General features: G+C 43.5%; 1 protein-coding gene across 4 annotated transcripts in view; it reads right to left on the reverse strand.

Annotated features, from left to right (window-relative positions):
• LOC126336662 (serine/threonine-protein kinase 26) overlaps nt 1-27,795 on the reverse strand; it is a 703,591-nt gene that overhangs the window by 316,867 nt on the left and 358,929 nt on the right. The window contains exon 1 of one of the 4 annotated variants that reach the window (XM_050000606.1): nt 24,431-24,724. The exons of the other annotated variants lie outside the window; for them this stretch is intronic. The gene's annotated coding sequence lies outside the window, so the exon portion shown is untranslated. Of the gene's footprint in view, nt 1-24,430; nt 24,725-27,795 lie in introns of those variants that run through there. 4 annotated transcript variants of the gene reach the window in all.

Raw genomic sequence — 27,795 nt, forward strand, 5'->3', positions numbered from 1 at the left:
AATGTTTTCCCAAGTTCAGCGCCGCCCTTCTCAGCGCAGTTTAACGAGCCCCCGCTCCCCTCCGTTGTCTCTGTCATCACGAGTCCCCAGGCTTTATTTACTGCAGTTTCAGCTTCCCGCCACCTGTTAACGCGCTGAAAGAACTGACGTCTCGTACTGTCGTACAACAAGCCTGAAAGTGCGAAAAGATGAGATGATACACGAATGTATTTTTGTACCACTCTTCGGGGAAAAGAACAAAATGGCCACAGAGAAATTACACACACCGCGGACCTGATGTTTACATAAGACGAACTCCTTTCAACACACCAAACGTGCGAGAGGAGAATTAAATGAGGTGCTAAAGGAAAGCATCGGCTGCCATTTAAATAGTAAATACAGCACTCCACAGGCGACGCCGAGCTTACATTAACCCATGTGTGAGAAGATGAGCACGACTAACAAATAATGGAATGAATGGAATGGTTAGCAGTTTTGTTAGTGTCAGTGTTAATCGTCTGATGACAAGGCAGAGCACTGCTGCGATTTCAAAAGCTTCCGTGAAGCTAATATCTCCAATTACAGAAAATATGATTTTTAAATGAAGACAGTTACCTAAGAGCTGGCAGAAGACGTGGGTAGTAATTCAACTTCAGATGAACCTAACTGATATGCTTAACCTTGTTTTACTAAGTCAACGTGAAGGAAAGCGACACTCTTCCACTCTCGTGGATCGCATTGGCTTCTTGGTCCCCCTTTTTTTACCATTTATGACGGGGCGTGTGACATTATAATGTAGCAAAAAATATTCTCGAAGGTAGATCTGAACACCACAGGCTTTTTTAAGCATAATCGTACTTTATGTGCTCTCTCCCTTCCTCCTGACTATGAATTGACTAACCCAATCACTTGTAGAGGACGGAGCTCTACAAATTAATGTGAGCTCAGAACCATTATGCCAACAGGTATTTATCACATGTACAAGTCAGCGCTAGAAAGAACGATCATGGGGTAAATCTTGTAGCAGCGTTTAAATGACTTCAAATTTATAAATGTGTATGAGGAAGTCCACGTTCACACAAAAGCCACGACAGATAGCGAGGCATATCAGTGCATTCTGATTTGTTGGACTACTTACCGATCAAAGAAGCCATGAAATTCTCTACAGCGGAAGCTGAAGCAAACCAGACGAGTAAGATGATTGTTATCGGATTTCACTCACACATCCCTACGATTTATAGCATCATCCATTTTCTCAAAACCAGAAAAGAAAAGGGAGGGGAAAGTAGGAACGCGCCATTCTAAGGCATACATGTATCATCTTTTTTCCCGACAGAGCAGTAAAATCGGTAAGACTGCACTTCACCCGTTAAGAAGAAAAATAAAGTTCAACCAGGATCAAAGGCAAGGCCTCGGGACACGGTAAAAACACAGCTGTTACGAATCCACAACTTGGCTGAAAACCACAGTGCTTTACTAGGTCTATTCCTACTGGAACTTTTCTTCTTATGTCCTTATAACCATCGCATGCAATCAGTCGTAGCAGATGAATGTGAAACAAGAAGCATTACGTGTCACTCCAGTTTTCAGAAATAAAAAGAACTATCAGACGAAAGTCTACATGGCAGAAAAATAATACGTTTCATTCTATGAGAGAAGCTGGAGTATCAGCTGCTGGATACGATTATTCAAGATACGGTACTTTCCAATTTACGATCTGGGTTTCAGTTCTAGAAAAGGAAGGAACGAAAATTTTAATGTTTCGTTGACGACGAAGGCATCACTGACGAAGCACAATTTCAGACTGTAGAAGAATGAGAAAGGAAATCCGTTGTGCCCTTTCGAAGAAACCATTTGTCCTACGTGATCTTGGGAAAGGAAAACCTCAATCTGGAAGTATGGAAGGGATTTCAGACGCCGTCCTCGCGAATGGAAGTCCCGGTGTATTACCAATGCGCCACCTATGTCGCTGTATCCGTTCCAGATGAATTCTTCCAGCGTCCTCCAGTCGGCTTTTTCTCTGTAATCGTCAGTCAGAGACTGCCGCCGACAGCGGCGCTTTCTAGAATAACGGCGGTGACTCTGAAGACGCCAAGAACTGACACAGTTCATCTGCTGAACAATCTGTCCGAAAAATTCACTACTACCCCAAAATGGGTTCGTCTATATGAAGAAGCAGCACTCGAAAGCAGTTATATTCATAGATATACTTAAAAAACAATTTAGGCGTAAATGACTGACAGACATTTTCCTTTTATTCTCTAAGAATTAAAGCTTTTTTGTAATTCCTGCATATACATTTCGAATACTACTGCCACACACAGGAGAAGGCGTCACTCGGCGGTGCCTAAGACTTGGTTCATCTTTCCCGTGTCTTAACAGCTGTTTCTTGGCTTAGGCTCTTCGGCGAGAACGAGATTTACTGTACTCGCGACCACCCTCCTACTGCAGCTGACATTTACCATGAAAACTGTGAACATGAAAGACAACCTAATACAAACAATGACAACAATTTTAAATTCAGGGGAAATACTTACTGTTTAGGTATCTCAAAGTACTCTGCCGCGGAAGAAAAAAATACACACAGTTACTCTAATTGTGAATCAGTACCTATGATCCGTACAGGGACAGCAATAGAATCGTTCCGCAGTCAGCTTCTAATGCCAGTTTTCTAAATTTTCTCAGTTGTGTGTCGCGGAAAAAGAAGTCATCTTCCCTTAAGGAAATTCCGTTTCAGTTCACGAAGCTTCTCCGTAATAGTTGCCTGTTGATCGGTAACAAATCTAGGAAGACGCCTCTCAACTGCTTGGAAGACTTTCTCCAATACGACCTGATGGAGATCGCAAACACCCGAGCAGTATTCGACAATGGCTCGCGCTAATGTTCTATACGCGGTCTCCTTTATATATGAGCATTGACGCCTGAAACTCTGCTACTAATCACATCAGATATGAAAGCATTACAGGGTCTAGGCCTTCTGCTGACTGAGTCGCTACAAAGTGAATTTTGTGACAGGTTTTGCTCGTAGCACGTAGCAGAAATGTCACACTGCAAAGTTCAAAAATACTGTTTTACTGAATCTCACAGGTTGAATTTCTGACGCGGCGACTACAGTAGGATTTCTCCGGAGCAACGAATGCGTTGCGTGCGCCTGTATTCAGCAACCGACGAAGTGCAGAAATCCATCGGTGTATGCGTTTTGAATAAAGATCGGGTGCATCAAAACCAACGCACTTCGATGCAATGGTACCGTAGTGGATATGCCGCGTCGAAAGGAACTAAAATCCATCAGAACGGTCGACAATAAGTCTGTTGCAGGAGTAGTTACAATTTTCACACCGCAGCAGTGACAGTATCCACCGAACCCTGGAAGATAGGTAATTGGAATCAATTCTTCCGAGACTCAGCTCGTTGAAAGACGATGATCGTGATCACCGTCCACAGATTTATAAAGAAGTGTCTGACAAGTAGAAAGACGACCCTTAGTTGGTACTGTGCGTTGGGTGGACTTATGAGACCACAACCTGATCGTCGCGTACACAAACACAATTGAGATCACTGCCGTGATTTGAATCCGAAGGCGGTAGCTGAATATGATGATGAAAAGACTCTGCCTCATAGTCCGAGATGTTTATGTACCAAGGAGTCATTAGACATGTCTTCTTTGATGGTAGCGTCAATGGTGAAAACTGCCCGAAGCTCACTGCGGACACCTACCACTAGAGAGAGGCCGATACAATACCAGCACCTCCCGCTCATTGTTCTTGGTCGTGTGGAGAATGACACAGTTGCTGGCTTTCTGAAACCATCGATTACTATGAAGTGTTTGGTCTCCCTGAACCCGGCATACCCAGTATGGCGCCAGGTCCATAGAAGTGTTCACTTAAAAGAGCACACTGCTGCTCACATTATTAACCTTTGTTGCTGTGTTTTAATGCAATTTATAGGAAGATTTTGCTATGGGAGGCTAGCGAGTAGGTAGGATCAAAAGGCCAGATGGTCATATAGGCTGAGAACGGGCGGGCGAACAAGAGCCGTATCTTACTGGAGTAGAGAGACAATGGGGATTCACCTACAACGCTGGCGCCAAGTACAGAATCTTTTATTATTTATGTTTTCTGTTTAAATTTTAATATACAGCTTCAACCGTGCTGATGACGTTACGTGCACTGACAACTTGTTAATAATAATTTCAATATTACTCTGTTCATCAGGAAATGATAATTACAAATCTTAGGTGCTGTCAGCGCTTACTGACGGAAAGAATGGACCAATCACAAGTCGCCCTGAGGAGCACCACAGCTTAGACAGTTTACAACCGGGTATTTCTGAGGAGGTAAAATGTGATCTCATATAAAGACTGAACAGTTTGTTGAGGAATTGCCTCGTATGACGTACTTGTGCGGCGTTATGTCAATTCAAGTCAGTCTACGGTTGTTTTCGAGGTAGAAACACGTGAACTTGTGTGTTAAGTACAACTCCACGTAAATACCGAAGTAATTGTTATAGTACCTTGAAAAAGATATTTATGCGCTCTCATCTTGACGCTAACATTATGTGAAGCATTTTTGTAATATTGCGGTGTTCGGGAACTAACGATTAATGGCCAGGAAATTTGTTTTAAGTATTAACGGTAGACTGGCTCTAGAAATCGTTTTACTAATTTTGCAATTAACGAAATAAAACAAAATTACTTGGCACGATTATAATTATGCTTAGCGTCTAAACCTACCCACTTGTCACATTATTACGCACTATTTATGGCACAAGCGTTAGAGCTCGCGACCTACGGAGAAGAAACAAAGCAGGACAATAGGTACGGGACATCTTTAGAAGACATGAGGTAAGCAAGTTGTCTTCAGTTGTGCTAGGGAAAGCGATCGCAGACATTTCTTGTTAACATCCATCGTTTTTGTTAATTCCGGCACATCTTTGAGATCGGAAGTTTCCTTTACTCTAACCCACTGATTAGCTTTATGGGGTGTGAAATCCGCGTTTACTGCGAGACTACATTTTCTCACCGACTCAAATATTTGTTACGCATATTCGAGACGGACACGGAAATGAATTGGTTGTAAGCTTCCGATTTCTGAGTACAGGTGTGCGTACGGCATTCGCTGCCCCAGAGGAATTCTATTAGTCGCCGTTTCTGAAGTTCAAGTTGCAGCTTTTAGGAAGGCAGTACTTTAGAACACTACAGTACGACACTTCCGCTACATGTGATGTGAGAAAACGCGCTCCCGCTAGACTTTTTGGCGACCCAACCTGTGGCATACTGCTTGTGCTCTTAAGCCCTGTCCTTTCATCTTTCAGCACTGCAGTTGTTTCGTCTCCCAGCAGCCATGCTGCACGCTGCGAGGCAATCGCGCCGCGGCCGGCCGGCCTGCCTTCCTGCCTTTACGCTGGCCCTACAGCGGTAGTTGGGTCCCCCTGAAGGGCCTCGCTCCTTAGGACGGGTCATTTGCATGCACGGCCGCTCCCCACGCCGCGCTGCGCCGCGCGGGGGAGCAGAGGGCCGCGTAAATAAGGCGCCGGCACGAGAGCCCTGCGGCCCTTTGTGTTGCGCCCTTTGACGCAGCCGTTACCCCCCAGCAAACCAGATCTTGCTGCCGTCGCATTTACCGCTACTCGGAGGAATAATTCGGAGTGTGTCAAAGACTTTGCTCACGACACATGAAAATAGTCCGTTAAAACCTTTCACAACAAAACCTTGCACAACATTTGTGTGCATGCGCACGAATACGTAACTATTAGAGACTTTGTGTACTTCTTTCGAAAACTGAGCGTTTTAGCTTGGGAAGGTAAAGGCACCTGAGTGAAGGTACTGACATCGGCCATGATAATGGAAGCAAATGTGTCGAAAAATAAGATAATTGCATGTTGAAAAGTGTACGACTGTACAGAAAAATATGAGTACTCTAAATGGAAAGATGGACAATATACAGTACTACGAGATGCAAGAGGAAACAATGAGAACGGAAGACTGACAGAGAAGTGCTAAATAAACAACAGTAACTTTCAAAAGTATAGTTTAAAAAAATGTTGAAATGTGTGTGAAATCTTATGGGACTTAACAGATAAGGTCATCAGTCCCTAAACTTACACACTACTTAATCTAAATTATCGTAAGGACACACACACACACACACACACACACACACACACACACACACACACACACACACACACACACACACATGTACGAGGGAGGACTCGAACCTCCGCCGGGACCAACCGCACAGTGCATGACTGCAGCGCCTGAGACCGCTCGGCTAAACCCGCGCGGCTGTAGTTAAAAACAAGATGGAAAGGTGTCAACGATAACATTCCTGTTTTCTGTGAAAGTGAAGAAGAATTGGGTTCAAATGGCTCTGAGCACTATGGGACTTAACATCTGAGGTCATCAGTCCCTTAGAACTTAGAACTACTTAAACCTAACTAACCGAAGGACATCACACACATCCATGCCCGAGGCAGGTTTCGAACCTGTGACCGTAGCGGTCGCGCGGTTCCAGACTGAAGCGCCTAGAACTGCTCGGCCACCAACGGCCGGCCGAAGAAGAATTACAGCACCTATTGAATAGAACGAAAAGTCTACTGGGCGCGGAATATGGAGTGAGAATAAACTAAAGAAGGACGAAAGCAGTAAGGAACAGCGGAAATGATATTTATGTCAAACGAACTTCCCAACTGAAACCTCGTAGTGGACCAAGTGAAGGGTTTCCTTGGAGGCAAAATATCTCATTATCTTTTAGGTAAAGTAAAGAGGACATACGAAACCGAATAGCACAAAAGAAGAAGGCATTCATCGCCAAAGTTGCTATATTGGTATTAAACGTAGCTGTTGACAAGAGGAAGAAATGTCTGTGAGGTTCATCTGGAGCACAGATGTGATAAAATCAAAGAAAGAGAATGAAGCGTTTTAGACATGGACGATAAGGTAAAAAATGAGAAAGTTCTCAACAGAATCGGAGAATGAAGATATCTGCAGAAAGCAACCCACCTAGCCGCGAGGAGTAGCTAAATATAGTCCAACACGCTCCCGAGTGATATTCTACATCGCTGCTGTTCAAGAAACACTTTGTGTCATATCTTTAACTTTAAAGTCCGTCCAACGCCCATGTCTTCAGCACTGTGTGACATTATGAATCCTAGGACTATAACCACTAATATGTCCAATCTGATGGGTTACATTATACAATCAATTGAAAACAGCTTCATCGCCAAACTACGCAGTAATGAAATTAAGTGGTATTTTAATCCATTCAATAGCAGTTAGTCCAACAAAATGCTATCATTCTGCAACAACAGTGGGTGAAATCAGCGGGGGAAAAAGTGAGACGCATTATACGCCTACCGTTTGATGAGCAGCAATATAGATTCTTCTTCTTGATTACATTGCACTGGGTGAAACAATAGTTCGTGTATATTAGGCAAGTCTTCCTGATGAACCAGATGGAAAAATAACGGTAAGAGCTCATCATTTCAAAAGAGAAAAAGAATATATATCAATGTTCACAAAATCGCTTTACCTATGGAAAGAATGAAGGAGTTAGTGGACGAACTGTAGGAATATCCATTCTGTTCACCAAGTTATGTAGCAATTATTCTTCTCCACATCTCTCAGTTCCCTCTTAGTTTCTTCACTTCCTCATATTAGCTTGAGTCTACAAAGTCTCTGATCTGACTGGTATATTGCACTCTATGGCTTCCTCTTCCTCTCTTGTCTTGAATCACCCCTTCCACTGCATTAACCAGAGAACTATCGTGAAGGTAAGAGGTGGCCAATTAACTGACCTCTTTTTTCTGTACTGTTGGCAGCAGAGACCCTTTTTTACCTTTTCTACTAAGAATTCCTTCATTTGTGAACTTTGCGCTTTTCTGTCTATGAAATCATTTCGATGCTCCTCCTGCACCACATCTGAAAAGTCGCATGGAGCATTCGTCCACGATCCCGACACAACTCTCAGTATTTTTTTTTGTCTCTACATTTAGGTTCCTTGACGTAAGCAGCATTTTTTTTCCTGTAATAGGGTGGCTTCGTTTGTGCAACTCTTGTCTTTGTGTCGGCAGGACATTTGCCATCTGAGGTGAAAGGTATTGGTTCGACCGAGTTGCACATCATCAACTCTAATGGTCTATCGTGATATTTTGTCGTTTGCATGTCGTAACTACGTCTTACTTTGTAAGAATGTTTATGTTACTCTTCGGGGATGCACATAGAAAGTGGCTTGGCCTCCAATGATTCAGATGCGAGGAAGAACTTCAAGACGCTGTGAAGGAGTAGTTGCACTCTAAGCGGTAGTTTCTCAACTCGTGAACAAATCTGGTAAATGCTTAAATCGCGATGGTGATTACGTTGAAGGAAGTTCAAAGGTGTAGTTTAGCGATTTTTTAAAATGCACCTTTTTTATTACTATTCCAGTATCTGACATCTAGCGTAACGGATGTTCCAGACAAGAGCTCGTAATACTGGTGCAGTAAGCTAGCACAATCACCTGAGCTGTGGGTGCCCGACAGAGGTTTCGAAAAACAGATGTTCCTCCCTTATTTGTGGTACCCGTTTGCAGTCGACTTCCGTGAGGGGCCGTGAACGGAACTAGAGCCGTCGCGAGAGCGGGCAGAGTGTCCGTGTCACACTGGCCAGCCCTGCCCTGCCCTGCCCTGTGCTGCAGTGGCGGTTGCGGCTGCCCGTGGCAGGCACGGCTTGCCGCAATCAGCCGGAGCGGCAATTACAAGCGCCTGCCTGCACGCGACGCGATGAGACGGACGACTGCAGGGGAATGAACGACCAGGCGAGGCCGGGGCAAACACTATACTCTGCTGTGAAAGATCACACACACCGTCTCATTAGAACAAGGAAACAGCAAAAGACCAGAATATGACACATAAAGAAATGATTGGTGGGATGTCAAATACATCCTGTAATGCACTGCGACAGAACTGGTCACTATTCTAGCATCTTTCCCCTAAAGCGCTGCACCTAGGAAGCATGTCATATGCCTGGAAAAAGGAGCAGGTTGTTCCAATCAATAACAAAGACTGCAAGACAGGCGTGTAGTAATATAGCCTTAAATGACTGACTACTGTCAGTTTCAAAATGGTCCAAATGGCTCTGAGCGCTATTGGACTTAACTTCTGAGGTCATCAGTCCCCTAGAACTTAGAACTGCTTAAACCTAACTAACCTAAGGACATCACACACATCCGTGCCCGAGGCAGGATTCGAACCTGCGACCGTAGCGTTCGCGCGGTTCCAGACTGTAGCGCCTAGAACCGCTCGCCACTCAGGCCGACGCTGTCAGTTTCCTGATGAACTATGGAAGATATATTGTGACCATGTATGGCAACTTTTCCGGAGACGGACCTTATCCCCTGCAGAGATTAACGCGGTTTTTTCAGGTATCATCCCTATGAAACCCAGTCTGTTCTAGAATGAGATTTTCACTCTGCAGCGGAGTGTGCGCTGATATGAAACTTCCTGGCAGATTAAAACTGTGTGCCCGACCGAGACTCGAACTCGGGACCTTTGCCTTCGTGGGCAAGTGCTCTACCATCTGAGCTACCGAAGCACGACTCACGCCCGGTACTCACAGCTTTACTTCTGCCAGTACCTCGTCTCCTACCTTCCAAACTTTACAGAAGCTCTCCTGCGAACCTTGTAGAACTAGCACTCCTGAAAGAAAGGATATTGCGGAGACATGGCTTAGCCACAGCCTGGGGGATGTTTCCAGAATGAGATTTTCACTCTGCAGCGGAGTGTGCGCTGATATGAAACTTCCTGGCAGATTAAAACTGTGTGCCCGACCGAGACTCGAACTCGGGACCCAATTCTATGCAGTTCCTCCTCATTAGTTACACCACCTACCCATCTCATCTTCAACATTCATCTTGTAGCACCACATTTCAAAGCCTTCTATTGTCTCCTTTTCTGAGCTGGTTATCGTCCATGATTCATTTCCGTAGAAGACTACGCTCTATACAAATATCTCCAGAAAAGAGTTCGCTAATACTTAAATTTATATTACATATTAACAAACTCGTCTTTGTGAAAAAGCTTCCAGAATAGAAGTTTTATTGTCCAGGTCCCATTTGATAGTGAACTACAAAGCATCTACGTATGGCAATTTGCCACCCGGCCACTGAAAACTTCTCTGATCATCTGAAGATGGCATGACTTTGCTAAAACTAATAATCAGGATATGTATCAACTGCGATCCGGACAATAAAACTTTAATTTTGGACGCTTTTTTACTTGGATATAGAGGTCGCTCTCCTTCTAACGACGTCAAGTAATTTCAAATCTATCTTCCTCAGAAATGCTTTTCCTGCTGTTCCCAGTCTGTACTTGACTTCCCCTGTACTTCTGCCATCCTACGTTATTTTACTGCACACGTAGCAGAACTCATCGAGTACTTTCAGTTCTCAGTTCCTATTATAATTCTATAAGAGTTCTACTCAATTACCCTTGTTTTTCTTTCGTTGATGTTCACCTTAAAATGTCTTATCAAGTAACTATCCATTCTGTTCAATTGCTCCACTAAGTCACATCGACAAAGCGCTAAGTTTTCATTTCTTCTCCCTGAAGTTTAACTACCTTTCCAAATTTCTTCATTGGTTTGCTTAAGGCGTGCTCAATGTACAGATCAAATAACTCTGGGGACAGGCTACAATGCTTTTTGCCACTCTTCAACCTACTTTTAAGATAAGTGGTGGGGTCAGCATTGCCGCGCGTGTTCCTGCATTTCTTGGGAACCCAACCTGATATACCCTCAGGTCGGATTCTGTAAGTTTTTCCGTTCTTCTGTAAACAATTCGAGCTAGTATTTTCCAACCATGGGTAATTAAACTGATGGACCGGTAATATACACACCTGTCTACGGAAAATAAAATTTTATATTTGTCTTGAAGTCACATTGTATTTCGCCTAGCGAAGGCATCCGTCAGTCTCAGATTTATTGGAAGAATACTAAGAAAATATAATTCACAAGCGAAAGAAGTCGCTTACAAAAGCCTTATTCGATCAACTTTTCACTACTGTTCCCCAGTGTGAGACTCCTAGCAAGATGTATTCATGAGAGACAGCGATATTAAAGAAGAGTTGCACGGTTCGCCCCAGATTTGCTTATAGCCAGTTTGAGAGTGCCACGACAGAGACACTCAATAAATTTCGGTGTGAGAGACAAAAAGAAACGTGTACGGCATTAGTTCGAAATTCCTAGAGTCCATCTTCCTCCATAATATATGAAGGAGACCCTAAAATGAGAGAGTTTCGGACTAATACACAAGAGTACTGAAGTCTTTGTTCCCGTGTAGTATAAATGAATAGTGCGCGACGGGGAGGGGAGAGGTGAGGTGAGGGGTGGGGGGAGGGGGGGACTGTGTATGTTACTGGTACACTGAGTACACTTTGCTACACAGAACGGATGTAGACGTAGTAGGAGAGGACACTCTAATACTTAAGGCAAAATTAAACCACGTGGCGTCATCCACTTTCATACACGCAAACGTTTGTGAAAACAGGCAAACCCAGCAAAAAAATCTTGAATTAATCCGACATCGGAAAATGTACATAGCACCACACCATAAAAAATAAGTAAATAAAAAATAATATTGTAGGGGTGGTGTACTCGTAGGCTCGAAGTTGTCAAATTAGGTAGAAACGAAGAAGCAAGTGCTAATTTGCTTCATCGACAACACGGGTGCAATATCGGAATCTTTATTGGAAGGGGACAAAATGATCGATCTCCAGGAAATAGTTTGCCCCACCGTAACATTACAGTTAGCGTAGGGCATGCTGCAACGATAGTGACAGAGGAAGACAGTGAACAGAGGAGGAATGAATTCAGCGACGAGTGGACACGAGCACGCGAAGTAACCACAGTACGGACGACCGGTATATTGTATGTGTGACTACAACGCACATTAGGTGCTTTGTCCACGCTGTTTGCTTGACCCTGACGTATTGAAAGAGCGTAGACATGTACTCACTGACTGTTTGAAACCGTCTGCTGTGTGGAATACTGGAGACTTCCATTGTGTGAGAACCACAAACTTGCGAGGCTACAGACAAGTGAAACGCTGCCGCCTATGCGCCAAGGGTCTGTGCTCTAGCCCGTCTTGTTCCTGTCGGTGTCAGCAGGTACCCAGAAACTTCGTCCTTGGACTATATCACTTGCTGACGATGTATTTCTCACCGACAGAACCCGCCTGAATGTCAAAAATGGGACATTGAGCTAGAAGAATCATTTAAGCAACTCAAAGCTCCGTATCAAGAAACAATTTTAAAACGTATGTGCTCTTATACTGCACAGCATGGCGAGACGTCCCCAATTGCTCCAGCACGAGTTAATGATGGCTGACTGAAATGGCGCCCAGTCCTCGAAAAATAAAATATCCAATCATCTGAGGAAATATTTTACATACGTATCAACCGCCCAATACTTTTATCAAACTCAGAATGTTAGGCAGTAGCAGATGAACACAAATATACGCTTCATAGAATGGAAGTGGAAATGTTACACTGGTCCAGATGTGCCACTGTCTGGAGCTTAAGAAAAACGAGCATTTAAGCTAAGGGGCGCGAGTGATATCACTCATCAAGATAAGCATGTTTTAGGTGGACACGTCGCCCGAAGCGTCGACAACTCCATAGCTAAAAGGGTCCTCCATTACGAACCACGCGGAGTCAGATCGCGTGGCCGTCTTATGAAGCGTTCGTTAAAGAACATCAAGGAGGGCGCGCAAGTGACAGGCCTCAAACATACGGAATCACTCAACAGATAGTTGTGTCGGAAAGAAATCAAGCAGGCAGACCTTGCATCAACGCAGGACACTAGCTAAGGAATCCGAATTGTGTGTCAATGTTTCCTACAGTGATACCTCAGTGAGAACGGTCCAGTCTACTAGAATGTTGAGAAGCACACCGGACAAAAGGATAAATTTGATTGTATGGGGTACTATTTGATACAACATGAGCTCTCTGATCGCATGTATTGAAGACAATCTGCACAGCAGCCGCTAATCATCGATGTATTAATGACCTACGTATTGTCCCTCTTTCAGGGAGCACCGCATGCCGTATCTCAACAGGACAATGCCAAACCACAAGTGACGAGAGAATTCAAGTGTTCTTTGAAGGACGACGCATATCACTGAAAATATAAACATGAAAAACGCCTGCTGATCAGCAATTTGTTCGCCACACACCTTTTTGGACTCTGATCCAAACTGCGTGCACGAAGACCCCCAAAAGAGCACATGGAGGCCCTAATTTACATCACGTTACAACACGAAGCACAGAATTCTCGAAGCCGGAATTTGAACATCATCTTTAGCACAAAGGTCATTTCAGTCGTACGCTTCATTCCTGCTGTCGCAATTACACCGCAGCCCACAAAGCACAAAACCGACTAGCTTCTTGACAATAGCAGCATCCTGCATGGCGATGTGGAGACGCCGTAAGTTATTGATGGGCCACGAGGCTGGTCCACTGGCGCACATTTGGATGACCCCTGGTGGCCTGGCGGGCTTCCAGAGAATATGAGACACGCCAAAATGTCGCGGCTTGCGAAAGGCCGGCAGCAGGCGAACAAAGCCATGGCGGGAAGAATGCCTGTCGTCCTTGGCCGGTGTGCGTCACAGCCGCAGTAGTAGAAAAGACAGACTGACGCGCGCTTATCGGAACAATATATACCTGTACTATTCACCAAGGGTTGAGGTTTATTTTATCGTGCTTTAAAAATTGCTCTCTGCATCTTACAGTAATACAACAGCAGTGTGTACGTGCTAACACACATTTTCCCTTTGATGTCCGAAGTTACATCCGCTACATGGCTCTCGGTAGTAGACAATGGTCTGAAACCTAGAAGACGCTACACACTTGAAGTGGAAATTCCAAGTACAACGGGAAAAAAATAAGGAAGAGGAGGAGTACAGATAATACTGACCTCGTCGATACTAGATAATTTGATAATTTTGAACTATAAAGTCGAATTAACTGAGTGCCTAAAAAACGGCTACAACGCGTCATTATCAAAACGGTCATTTGTAGCCATCAGCCCCAAAAACAAAAATGCAAATGCTTAACGCTGCGGAAGTCTGGTGGAGAGAGATGCCAGAAGTATTAAAATGCCAGTAGAGAATCGTAGACTATCCAAGCTGACTTTCCGCATCTATTCGTATGGTCAGAACCCAACCAAGCTCCGTATCTGCTGACTAACGGGGCATAACTCGCAATCTGTGACGCATTTCACCCAGAAAGGACAGTCTTCACGGTAATCGTTGCCTTTTTCATATTAGCATGCATGGAATGTCGCTTCGATATGTGTTTCATAAGGCCCTTCCCCGTGTACACCGTGCCATCGATAATTCCAGAACACACGCTTCTATATTGTAAAAAAGAGAATGAACTATTACATTCTGGGAGAGCAGCCTAATGCACATTCAACGGCAGTGCGTTGCCATGGGGAACCCCAACTCGACAATTTTCCCCATACTTCCAAGTCAATGAAGTTGACAGGAAACTAACGTACGTATAGGCACTGTTATGTTCCTTACAATCCAACAGGGCTTTAACCCAACCCGAGCTCACAGTTTGTCGCTGTCGGTGGATGTTCGAAGGAAATGTCGGCTGTTTAACAAATACGTTACGACCCGCTCATATGCTCTGTTTATAAGCCAGACCAATACTACTGTGCTGATATCTACATACAACGGTTACATTTTTTTGTATAAATAATAATAATAAATCATTTTCGATTAACATATACAAGATAATGTGCTAAAACTATTGATACCTAGGATGTAAGCCATTTTCAGAACCACTGGTCCGTTCGAGCATATTCAACTTATCTCATACTAAATGCCAGTGTTCCATATGCAACGCATCTCCACGCTTTCGATGACTGGTTACTATCACAAATATCCTGTTATTTCAAAATGTCGCAAACTGGCGTTAACACTGGACCACGCCAAAGCCAAAACCAAAAACCACTTGAGTGTATTTGTCTAAAACTGTAGTGCTATAAATAAAAGCACCGTTATAAAATAATTTCCATACTGATCACACTTTATATATATAGGCAAATATAGAAAAGTGCTAAAAACGTTTGGTAAAGCGCACTGTTTCCGTTTGCCACGAATGTATCGCCAAATCGATGGAGCAAGGTGGTATAGAGGTCAAGGCGCTGGTCTCGTGTTTGGAATTTGCGGGGAACACAAGCCTGTTTGACCATCCTGATCCAGATGTAAGCTGCTCAAGGTTTCCCTAAATCGAATACGAGGAATGGCGGCGTCGATGCTTTGGAAGGACAGAGTCTTGTTTTCATTCCTATCCTTATAGTATCGGGGCTAGAACTTGGTCTGTAATTACATTGTCGTCAACAGGGCGTTAAAGCCTAATACACCTCCCTCTTTTTTTCCAAAAGAAGTAGTTCTTTAACTGCTTGGTGTTCATCACTAGGAAATGTTGGAAATATGCGTTATTTTGATGGAAAGTCTACTTGAAGAAGGAATATATTAGTTTTCATTGCGCACGGAGCACAAACACTAAAAAACGTTAATGAAGCAAACTGTTGAGAAGCAAATCCATACATGCAAATAAAAACAAAAGTATGATAGATCTGAAGAACAGTACAATGATTTAATGCAGGTCAGAAAGCAGAAAAGTACAATGACTGGAAAAAAAATCCCAGCACCAAGAAGGATTTGTGCGAGATGAACTACAGTTGGTAGCTGTGTTTCTACATCTGAAAGATGCCGTCTATTCAAACACCAGTCGCACAACAATGGCGCTAGTAGTGCCACTATTAGGATACAAATCAGGTTTGTTTCAAATACACGCTCTAACGGTTGTGAGCGTTATTTAGCTTTCAACTGCACGTGATGAGTCAAGAATGCCTTTAAGGCGACAAAGACGCCATTATCGACACCTCGATCAGTTTGATAGAAGTTATGTAATAGATTACGAGATGCTGGATGTTCCTTCCGCGATATTACAGACTTGGCAGGAAAATCGCCATTGTTCATGATTGCTAGCAGTGGTGATCACAGGAAAGTACAGTTGCAAGAGAACCGGGCTCCGGACGGACACGTGGCACTACCGAGAGGGAAGCCCTTCGTGTTCGGCGTTATGTCTATGGCGCATCCTACTGCGTGTGAGGCAACAATTCTAACATCAGTTGATACCACAATGACACAATCAACTGTTACAAATCGGTTACTGCAATGACAATCCTGAGCCAGACGCCCGGTAGCGTGCTTTGCTCGGCACCAAATCACCGCCGTTTGCAACTTCAGTGATGTCAAGCGAGAGCTCATTGAGGGCACTGTGGAGATCGGTTGTGTTTTCTGATGGAAGCTAGTTCTGCCTCTGTGCCAGTGATGGCCGTGTGTTGGTTAGAAGGACGCCAGTTGAGACTGTAATCAATCTGTCTGCGTGCTACACACACTGACCTACATCTGCAGTTATGGTCTGTGGTGCGATTTCGCATGGCAGACGCAGTCTAGTGATAATCCTACGCACCTTGACTGCAAATTTGTACGTCAGTCTGGTGATTCGACCTGTTGTGCTGCCATTCGAAAACAGCATTCCCGGGGGTGTTATCCAACAGGGCCTTACGTCCTTTTGGAGAGAATCGGCAGAAAACCTGAATCTACCATCTACAAACGGGTTGGAGTTTCGTTCTCCCGTATGCGAATCCAGTGGCTAAATCATCGAACACCTCACTTGGTACTTAGTCACTTACTTACTGATTTTAACATAAGAAAGGGAAAAATTACTATTTAACAATCCTTCGACGACGCTGCCGCTAGAGAAAGCAGAAGGACGAATCGGAGACAGGGAGGGAAATACGACGTGTTCTTCCCAAAGGAATAATTCCGAAATTTGTCTTAATCAGTTTAGAGTGCCACGGAAGACCTAAATCTGGATGGAATGTCGGAGATTCGTATCGTCGTCCTCCCGAAGGCGAGTCCAGTTATCTGACCACTGCACCATCTCGATTTGTGTCAGATTAACATAATTTTATCTCATAATGTGTAAATCACACTACACTGATAATGGCCATTGTCAACTACAAGCAGAGGGCGCTGCGAACAAATTTAGAATTTCTACTGATGGCACAAAAGCGAACAACCGAAGAATTATCATCGTCTTTTATCTATATCTCGCATGTATGATGCAGTTTTCATCGCACTTTTAATCTCTGTTTACTAAGGTGATCATCCACAAAATACCAAACTACAATTCTTGTAATTCGCGCTGATCGGCAAAACGTAACGACCGTAAAGTCTTGCACGCGCGAGAGGTGAACGTAAAACCGATGCTAGTTAATGTGGCACACAACAACGACTCAATGGCGAAAAGTCGGTCTCGAAACGCACACTGGTCCTAAATTAATGACTCGGAATTACAAAACAACACTATGCGATTACCAAAACGTTTTTGCTGTAAAAACACAAGTCACCAACACTAACGCCATGATAAAAACGAATCACTGCAACTATAGCTTGCCATTAAGGTGCTAGCGAGTATTATTATCTACTCTCAATAGCTGGGAGCTCACCCGCTGTAACTGTAAATGGATATTACGAATCTGCAACAGGTTCACAACAACATTCCCGAAGCGCGCGGCGAATAAGAAGGTCGAGGCTGCAATCAGAACTGCCAATGAATTAAAAAATGCAGGCCACAAACCGTAATATGCAGTCGTCGATCACTCATGACAGCAAACAACAAACACCAACTATACGCACATCGTCACATTAAATGTTGACGGATCACATAACTACAGACAAAATTTAATGGATACTTTCTGGAAACCCACAGCCAGAGAAAAATAGAAAAGACTGCAGAAATACGGCAAGCTTTCGAGTCTCTTCACATATTCAGAGCTCTCCGTCCTACACGAAACTCATAGGACATCCACATAATCTTTTACTCTTTTTCTGTACTGCTAGCTGCGCGGGGTAGCCGCGTGGTCAACGCGCCTTGCCACGGTTCGCGGGGCTCCCCCCGTCGGTGGTTCGAGTCCTACCTCAGGCATGGTTGTGTGTGTGTTGTTCTTAGCGTAAGTAAGTTTAAGTTAGATTAAGCAGTGTGTAAGCCCAGGGACCGATGACCTCAGCAGTTTGGTAACATAGGAACTTACCACAAATTTCCAAATTTTTGTCCTGCGAGTCCGTTATGGCTGACGTAGTGTCACTTCAGCTGATACAATAGGGATGTTATAGCTGTTTACGCACCATTCCCTCTCCAAATGTTCCTTGGTCTCCTCCACAGTTTTATCAAGGTACATACTGTACAGCACTTTGTATAGATTACAGCCCTGTCTCACTGCCTTCTCAACTATTACTTCCCTTTAAAGCCCTGGGACTCTTTGTAATTGCACACTGGTTTCTGTATAAGTTTTAAGTAACTTTTCGTTCCCAACATTTTACTCCTACTGCCTTCAAAATTTCAAAGAGTGGATTCCAGTCAACACTGTCAAAAGCTTTCTCCAAATTTACAAATGCAATAAATGTAAGTTTGCTTTCCTTCGACCACTTTCTAAGATGAGTTCTAGGGTCTGTATTGCCTCGCGTGTTCCAATATTTAGCCGGAACAGAAACTGATCTTCTCCAAGGAGAGCTTCTATCAGTTGTTCCACTCATCTGTAAATAATTCGTGCCAGTGTCTTACGACTTCGTTGAACCTATTGGTAGTGACATGCAGGACCTAAAATGTGGTGGGTCGACTGTCTTGCGTCTGTTAAATAGTTATGAAGGTAGCAATTTCACAATATTACACTGACGCAGTTAAACTGGAGAACTGGCATAAATAAAGGCCTAACATATGTGGTGATATCAGAAAAAGTGACAAAATGCGTTCTTCAGCGATTTTAAAACAATGATTTGGGGGAACGAACGAGGAAAATTATACTTGTGCATGACTTCGTCTTGGTTTTCACTGGCTTGCGGACAATAGATAGCCTCTAGTTTGCTAAAGGAAACAAAGAGAAACGAGCTGTGGATTGAGGCAGAGGTAGCCAGTGAAGTGCTGGCATGTGTGATCCAGAGCGCGACCTATGGAGTGGGCGTGGCCGAAGTGGCAGGCCGTATCGGTCAATAAGAAACTTTCCCTCACGAACCAAATGTGTACAATTCACTGTTCGCCTACACTTGGACGTCACGATACAAGAGTAACGTGCACGGTTTCTAATATGAAGTTAGCAAATAGCATGACGCAATCAGTTTCATATTTCAACAAGACTGTGGTGCGTCAAGTAAATGAAGTCATGTTGGCGAAGAGATGTCAATACTTACAAATGACCATACAGAAGTGTCCTTAACATAAGCATAAAGTGAGATCATTGTGGTGAGGAAATGCTGTAGAAGAAAAAGAAATATAAGATCTAAAACGTTTAGGTTTTACTATATATCTTTTATCTGTATTGTTAAATTTTTTCAACAAAACTCGAATGTATTTTATTTAATAAGCTGTATTGACGGCAATAAACTAGTTGATCAGATAATTTTGCTGCAACAACTGGAGATGTGAAAAGACGCGACAAATCAAGTGAATTTAGCAATATCAAGTTAAATCTAAAGCTCTAAATCTCTCCAAGTATAAATGGTAGCAGAATAGAATAATTGTTACAAGCCTCGGTGACAAAATTATAACTGCATTTTATGTAACAGGTGGGAAAACAGAGGAGAGTGCGACAGTGCTGACATTTCAAATCGATAGCAAAGAGTACTATTGAAAAGAAGAATTCAACACTTGTGGCAATACATTATGTCAAATATCGACAAAGTACTTCGGAAACACTTTTCTGTCTCCTCACATTTTCAATATTCAGCTATAGCATGAAAATTGAGAAGTTTCGATCTTCATCTCCTCGTAACGATTTATGCTCACTTTATAGGTTTATAAACCTGCAAATTGGTCTATAGCGTTAATAAGCGAACAAGTCAAATGGCCTGCCTTCCTACATCCTTCTGAAACTGAGCAACTGATTCGTCTCTATTGATCCATTTCACACTTTCTTCTCCCACTCGCTCTCCCTCCCTCCAACACACTTTCTCCACACAATGTCTTCTCCGAGCGATGCACCACAATGGTAAGATACTGCACTCGTATTTGGAAGGGTGCCGGTTGAAATCCCCGTCCGGAGAACCTGACTTAGGATTTCCGAAGTTCCGCTAAATCACTCCAGCAAATGCCGGGACGTAGTTCTGAAGAAGGCACAGCCGATACAGCCACGACGGTTGCTCTGAAAAAGGCACAGCCGATACAGTGGGCCGTGCTTCAGCAGTATCTAATAATCTCTCATCGCCGACGCGACAGGGCGTTAAACCCTAACTTGCCTTCCTTCTCACTGTCTTCAAATTGTACAGTGTAGCGTAATCCACACGAAAACGACCGACTTGTTGCTGAATAACGCAAGATTCTTTCGTAAGATCCAGCAGTATCTAAAGAGACCCCATACGAAACACCTTCTCTCGAGTCGTGACAAACGCATCGTCCCTAAACATCTTGCACAATGTTTATTCATTGCGGTAGGGCACCAACGTTAATCAAGAACTTATTAATTAACTAATTAGGTCAAACAATTAAGTGGCATAATGAAGCAGTTAACGATCAGCAAAGCGACCGTGACATTAAAGGGCCGGTCGTTAATGTCGTTTACGCTAAATTACTGTGGAAGTTTAGCAGCTTTGGCGGAGGAACGTCGCACAGCTTCTGGGAAATATTCATTTACGCTAGGCTATTTATCTTGTTGGTCCTTCAGAATCTGCATAAACCCGTGGCTCTGAAGTTTACTATTCCATCGCCTGCAACGCCGTTGAGTGTTTCGTCCCAGAGAATAATTACAGATAAAATATATAACTACCTTGGGTACTATATCGGCTAATTTAAGGACGGCTTGTTACTGAATGTTATTACTGTAAAACAGTATCGAAATAGTACTAGTGATGAGCGAATGGTAGCAAGGGCAGAACATATTTGTAAGACAAGAGATCACTTGCTCTTCAAAATCAGAAAGTACTAACACTACGGAAACAATATCTGCGAACAAAATCATCCACTGTCCTAGCGTCTTCGCAAAGATATCAACAGTATAAACGCCTACGTTTCGCAAACGTATTATAAGTAATATGGTGACGTAATGGTAGCCAGAAGTACACTCCGCAAGTTCTTTTTCAAATTCCTGAAGTCTGCTTGTGTGAAAGAGAAACGTAACCACATAGGTTAGAAAAGATACTTTATTCTGAAGTTTTTTATTACCGGAACCCATCCTGTTCATGTCAAAGTTACTGAACAGAAACTGCATGAATTGCACTACACAGAAAGAATGATCTTGCCAGGGTAAAGAAAAGTTTTCAATAGGGACGACAGATATCACTTTACCTCATTTTTACTAACATCTCAAACTTCCATTATCCCTATTTTCATCTACAATTTCTGAATGCAAGTGATTTCCCGCGTAGTACATGGGAACAGCATCACTGGGGGGAACGGGGTCGATGTTCCGAAACCGAAGCCGGAACATGAGTGACACACAAAGTTTGAGGCACGCCTGGAGGCTGGTCTCGATGACAAGGAAATCTAGTTTCGAGTCTCGGTATGGCACAATTTTTCAGGGTGTCCTAGAAAGAATGGTAAATATTCAGGGATATAACAAGAACGAGCATCAGAAGCAAAAAAGACAAGTAAACGTGGGCTATAAATTGCATACCTTAAGAGCTATGATATCTTGTTCAGCAGAAAAGATGTGATTCACAGTAGCGAAGACGAACAAGTTTTCATACCTTAGTATGCTCGTTAATGCACATGTTTACTGGCCTTTTTTCTTCTTTTGTTCCATATTACCACATCTCAAAATATGGAAAGCAGAGGGCTTGCAGTAGAAGCGATTTATTTAAAGTATCGAAAAGGAAGAAGGGTTCACAGCTCTTAACATTGCATTTTAGAGCCCATGTTTATTAAACTATTTTGCTTCGAATGATGGTCTCTTTTATATCCCTAAATATTTACTATTACTCCTACAATATTAATTATCATGAACGTTCAGCCTATCTGGACGGTTTTCACTGATACCATTAAATGTCATAACATCTTCACTGTTTCCTTGCATCGATCCATTAATTTCTTTTTAGACAACTTAATTAATTGCTAGCTTCCTGAAGAGGTTTTACACTTGTAGTTACAGTGCTCGGTGAAAGTTTTGTCGATAAAATGGAGAGAGTGAAAGGGAAGGTAACGCCGACAAAAAGGACTACCCAAGGCATTTCCAATCATCGAATAGCAAGCACAGTACATTTCGGATCAACGCACTGTACACAAGCAATGCCAGTCGTCCCGCCCTCATTAACGAACAGACATACGATGACAGCCAGAGTATCTCAATTTTGCAACAACATATGGCATACGAAGCATCGTGTATCGAACATATATGATTTTCAAATATCACTGCAAAGTAAAGAGGCAAGAGACAAGAAACTTGCTAGTGCAGCGAATTTGTCCACGTCCAAAAACTAAATTTGGTTGTAAGTTAGTCGACTGAAAGGTTTCAGTGATAATTTCAGTTTGTCGGGAAGACAGAAGTTTTTCAAATCATGGATTTTTTTAACTTCTTATAGCTCTACGAAAATGTATACGACGTGTTCGATGACTATGGATGTTATCGACGTTTTTGTCGTCGATAAAACGTAAAGCAGTTTTTTAAACATTTTGGTGTTTTGTTAATGTATACCTTTCATTTTCAAAAATAAATTAAAATCCAAAGCTTTCGCGCGAGACCAAATTTATCGATTGTGAGGACATCACGACCTTCATTAACTTCGACAGAAAACGATTTGATAAGTGACAGTAACGAATACGCTTTCCTCGGTACGCCTCAGTTTACGCAACACTGTTATCATCCTATAGAAGGACTACAGAAATAGGTAGAAGACATTTACATCGTTCTCAGAATGCACTGAGGAAATTTTCACGCTTCCTTTTTCGGACAGGCGTGCCACACGTTACTGGATTTGATTGGGATTAAAACAATGGAGGCACTCGGGCACTCGTCATGGTTGGACGCCTTATTACACTCAGGCCTACATTGCGGAGCCCCGGCGTGAAAAGATCGCCCAGTTTAATGTACCGACTGCTTGGTCGATAACAGTTGTCCCGACCTCCGACGTTCACGGCGGAATCCTTGAACTTGAGGGCGGTTCGATCGAAGCAGCACTTACTTTGCGTTTCATTGTGTATCACTGAGACTTCACATTGCATGGAACCGCACCATCGTAAGAAAGATCCACACGCCACCTAGTGCGGATATCGGTAAGTTTTGAATAATATGTTGCAACAAAATGCAGTCAGCTGAATATGTTACTGAAACAAGATAACCCTGCAAAATGAATGGCCGGCCGTGTATGATGGACACCATGACGAACTGTGAGAAACTGTTACAGATCTATAACGAACGTTGAAAAAAATAGAGATTAAAATCATAAATAAGGTCAATTCGCGACACGTTATTGCTTAGTTTGCCGAATGTGAAGAAACAAACCGGGGTTTCGAATAAATTCCTGGATGCAGGACAATGTTAGACTTCAGCGCAGCTCAATTTCTTGTTTAACGGATTCCGTCTCTTTCAGAACGAGACGAGCCGTATACTTCAACGATGACTAGCGGGCTTAAGTCATTATTACGGATTAAACAAAATAAAAGTAGCGGCTGTTTTCAAACATCGTTTTCGTGAGAACGACTTGTAAAAGCAAATTTACAGATAACGCTAACAAAAAATGTGGGAGTTAACCATAATTCAATTTAGACAGTTCTGAACTGAGTAATATCTGAGAGATGTGGTATGACTTAACTTCTGGTCGAAGAGATTTTCGATGGGCAGCACGAAGAGGATGAGTCACGAGAAACGAAATACCGCAACGTCGCAGTTGGCTGCATTCTCAATTTCTGGTCAAACAATGACATTGGAATCGACTCAGCAATCAGTGAACCACAAATCATTTTCTGAATTGAAGTAGTCGTAGTCACATACAGCGAAATCTGGGCAGTCTGGTCTGAATCTTATTCTGAGGCAAACAGCAGATGACATTTAAATTAAGCCGCCAAAATTCGCATCGCAGTCGAGTGAGATCAAGTACCACCTGAACCATCACGTTTAACATATGGAAAATTTGAAACAAATCCCACGGAGTGGGATCCATCCTCTCGCAGTAAAGCATCGGAATAAACGACGCTGCCGTTCTCGTCAGATGGGGAAAAAAGCGATATACGATCGAGGGAAGTGAATGCCAGCAGAGAGCCTGCTTATTGACGAGGAAAGTAAAAGGGCGCTGCTCGCGCCGCCAGCCAAAGGGGGTGGCGCCGATCTATTCTGGCGAAGGTCAGCAGAAGCGCATGCGAGTGTGATCAGGAGGCGAGGCGAGACGTGAGCGAGGCTAGGCGGCGGTACCTGGGCCCGCTGGCAGCGCGGCGGACCTGCCCCAAGAGGCGCTCTGTTGGCGGACACGTGCCCGTGCGGCTCTCGCGACCGCCCGCGCTACTCGCCGGCTCTGCCGCTGGCGGACGTCGACTAGGCGCGCCTCCGACCGGCTAGCAACAAGCGAGACGGCGGAGCGGCGCGGCGCGGCGGACGCCTCTCGCGCCCCCGTATTGATTGGGGCGGCGGGCGCCGGCGCCGGCGCCTGCGCGCTGGACCAGCACGTGGCAGACACGTCCTCCCCCGACACGCCCACGACCCTGAAAACTGGACGCCGGCGCCGCCGTGATGCTGGCTGGACGCGACGGCGCCGCGCCGCTCGCCCTTACGCAAACACCCACCCACACGTACATACACACGCACACAATGCCGACGGAGGTCAATGCCTCGCTCCTCGGGCGACGGCCGCCGTCTGTCGCGAAAGATGAATAGAAAGCCTCTATTAAATAAGGCATTCAAAAAATCTGCGAGCTCTACATCTATACTTCGCAAGTCACTGAAGAGTGCGTGGCAGAGGATACATCGTGCTAATATTCGCGACTCCTTGTCCTATTCCACGACCGTATTAAACGAGAGAGAATGACTATCGATATGCCTCTGTAGTTGCCTCAATGTGTCTGATTTCATTATCACGATCACTATGCGATAAATTCGAACAAGGCAGCATAGCAGTCGCACAGCCTTTGTTCGAAACTGTTGTATGGTGCGTGGCGGTGGGTACCCTGTACCACTACTATTCCATTTCCTTTCCTGTACCACTTGCAAACGAAGAAAAAAAAAACACTATCTATATACCGCCGTATGAGCCCTAATTTTTCCTATCTTAGCTTCATCATCCATACGCAAAATCTACTTTGGCGGCAGTAGGATAGTTCAGCTTCAAATGCCAGTTCTCTAAATTTTCTCAATAGCGTTCCTCGAAAAGAATGTCGCCTTTTCCTCCAAGGACTCCCATTCTAGTTCCCGAACGATCCCTGTAACTCTTGCGTGTTGTTCGAACCTACCAGTAGCCCCTTCCGAGCTGCTTCGATGTATTCCTTCAACCCGACGGGGTGCACATCGGAAACATTCGAACGGTGCTTAACAACGGCTCCACTAGCGTTCTACATGCTGTTTCCTTTACAGTTCAACGACATTTTTCTAAAATTTTCCCCATAAACCGAAGTCGACCATTGGCCTTCCCTGCCATAATCCTCACATGCTCGTCCCATTTCATATCTCTTTCCAGCGTTATGCCCAAACACTGATAGACGTGACAGTACATTTATAGACTTGACAGTGTCAAGCACGATACTACTAATGCTCTGTCCGAACATAACGAGTCTGTTTGTCCCACTCATCCGCATTAACTTACATTTTTCTACAATTAGAGCCAACTACCATTCATAACAACAACTAAAAATTTTCTCTAGTCATCCCCTATCAACGTAGAGCCAAGCATGTTCAACGCCTTCCCATGCACCACAGCATCAGCAGCAAATAACCGCACATTGCGACTCACCCTCTCCGCGAGATCGTTTATGCATATATAAAATAATAGCGGTCCCATCACACCCCTCTGGGGCACTCCTCACGATACCCTCGTCTCTAATGAATACTCGCCGTCGAGGACAACATACTGGGTTCAATAGCTTAAGAAGTCTTCGAGCCACTCACATATCTGAGAACCTATTCCGTGTGCTCGTACCTACGTGACAGTCTGTAGTGACGTACCGTGTCAAATTCTTTTCGGAAATCTAAAAATATGGGATCTGCCGGCTGCCTTTCATCCATAGTGGGAAAATGGCAAGCTGAGTTTCACACGAGCGATGCTTTCTAAAACCGTGCGGATTTGTAGACATAAGCTTTTTGGTATGTAGGAAATTTATTATAGTCGAACTGCGCATATGTTCTAGAATTCTGCAACAAGCTGTTGGTAAGTATCTTGGCCTGTAAAGGTATGTACAATGAAGCTCTCAGGACTCACTGCCCTTCCCTTGGTTCCACTCAAAGGATAATACAGAAAACAAGGTATTTGACACTTAAAATCACCTTCATTTTTAAAAAAATGCAAGATGTACAACGTATTTGCTTATCCGGAGTTTCCCAGGCAGAGACACATGCCCTCTGACTGCGGTACCTTGGAACTGTCTGTTCTGAAAAAAGGACAGATAGGCGCACACAGATACATTTGGAAATTTCCAAACAGGTGAAAGATTGTACTGAAGATATTGACTCACACAACTGCAAAGCCTGCGCTTGAAGTCACTACAACTGGTAAAAGTGAATGAGAGAACTCATCTGTCTTCCTGAAAAAGGTGTTCCCTAAATTTACCCAACATGATTTCACGACAACTACGTCGTCACTTTTCCAGGGATCTCCATTCAAGTTCCTCCAGAATTTTTATTGCCTTTCGTATGGGCTACACCACCCTGTTACAATACTAACAGCGCGTCTTCGAATATGTTCCATTTCTTTTGTCGCATCTACTTAACAACGACTCCAAGCTCTGCTTTACAATTGGTCACAATAAAGTCTTTCGGCGATTTCTATTGCAGATGATCCATACAGTATTTCCCCAGAACCATACCAACAAATCTAAGCCGTGCATTAGCCATCCCTAATACTGATTTTACGTGAACCTTTCACAATATGTCGCTTCTTAGTAACATTCCTATGGTATATACTTTAACTTATATCCTGTGACGTGTCCCATATGTTCATGACGTGTCCCTTAAGTTCACCACTAATACTGCAATCAGTTACTATCAGTACTTTTATCATTTAAAGTTTCCATTCAGTATACAAAAAGTACACATTTTACACATCCATCAGCATTTCTTTATGATGCGATATGATAAAAACCCTGCGAGCGTTCGCTCACGTTATATAGAGGTTCAAGTTATATTCAGAGTAGCCACAAAGAGTTCTTCAGACCACAGCTGCACGAGCCGCTGGTGCCTAACTACACCCGATGGCTGCTCTGTGTCTGGCCATTACTTTAATCTTCAATGGGTGTGTCAGGGATATTAAGCAATTTGTGATGTCTGCATTCCTTCACAAAACATTGAGAGGGAGACTTCAGCATGTTGCAGAGTGGTTGAGTAATCCATTATTATTATTATTATTATTATTATTATTATTATTATTATTAACTGATCACGTAACCATAGTAATCTTCTTAAATGTTTTATCCTGCAATTCGATACGGATTTTATCAGCAGATATAGTGTATTGTTTTTTTCTGTATTCTGTGCCATTTCTATAACATTCCTTAGGCAAGTGTTTATTTAAAATTTTGTGTATTGTGTTCGTTTGTAGTTCCCATTTGGTTTTATGTCCTGTTGTTTCAATCGAT

Source organism: Schistocerca gregaria, chromosome 2 (assembly GCF_023897955.1).
Source record: "Schistocerca gregaria isolate iqSchGreg1 chromosome 2, iqSchGreg1.2, whole genome shotgun sequence".
NCBI classification, from domain to species: Eukaryota; Metazoa; Arthropoda; class Insecta; order Orthoptera; family Acrididae; genus Schistocerca; species Schistocerca gregaria.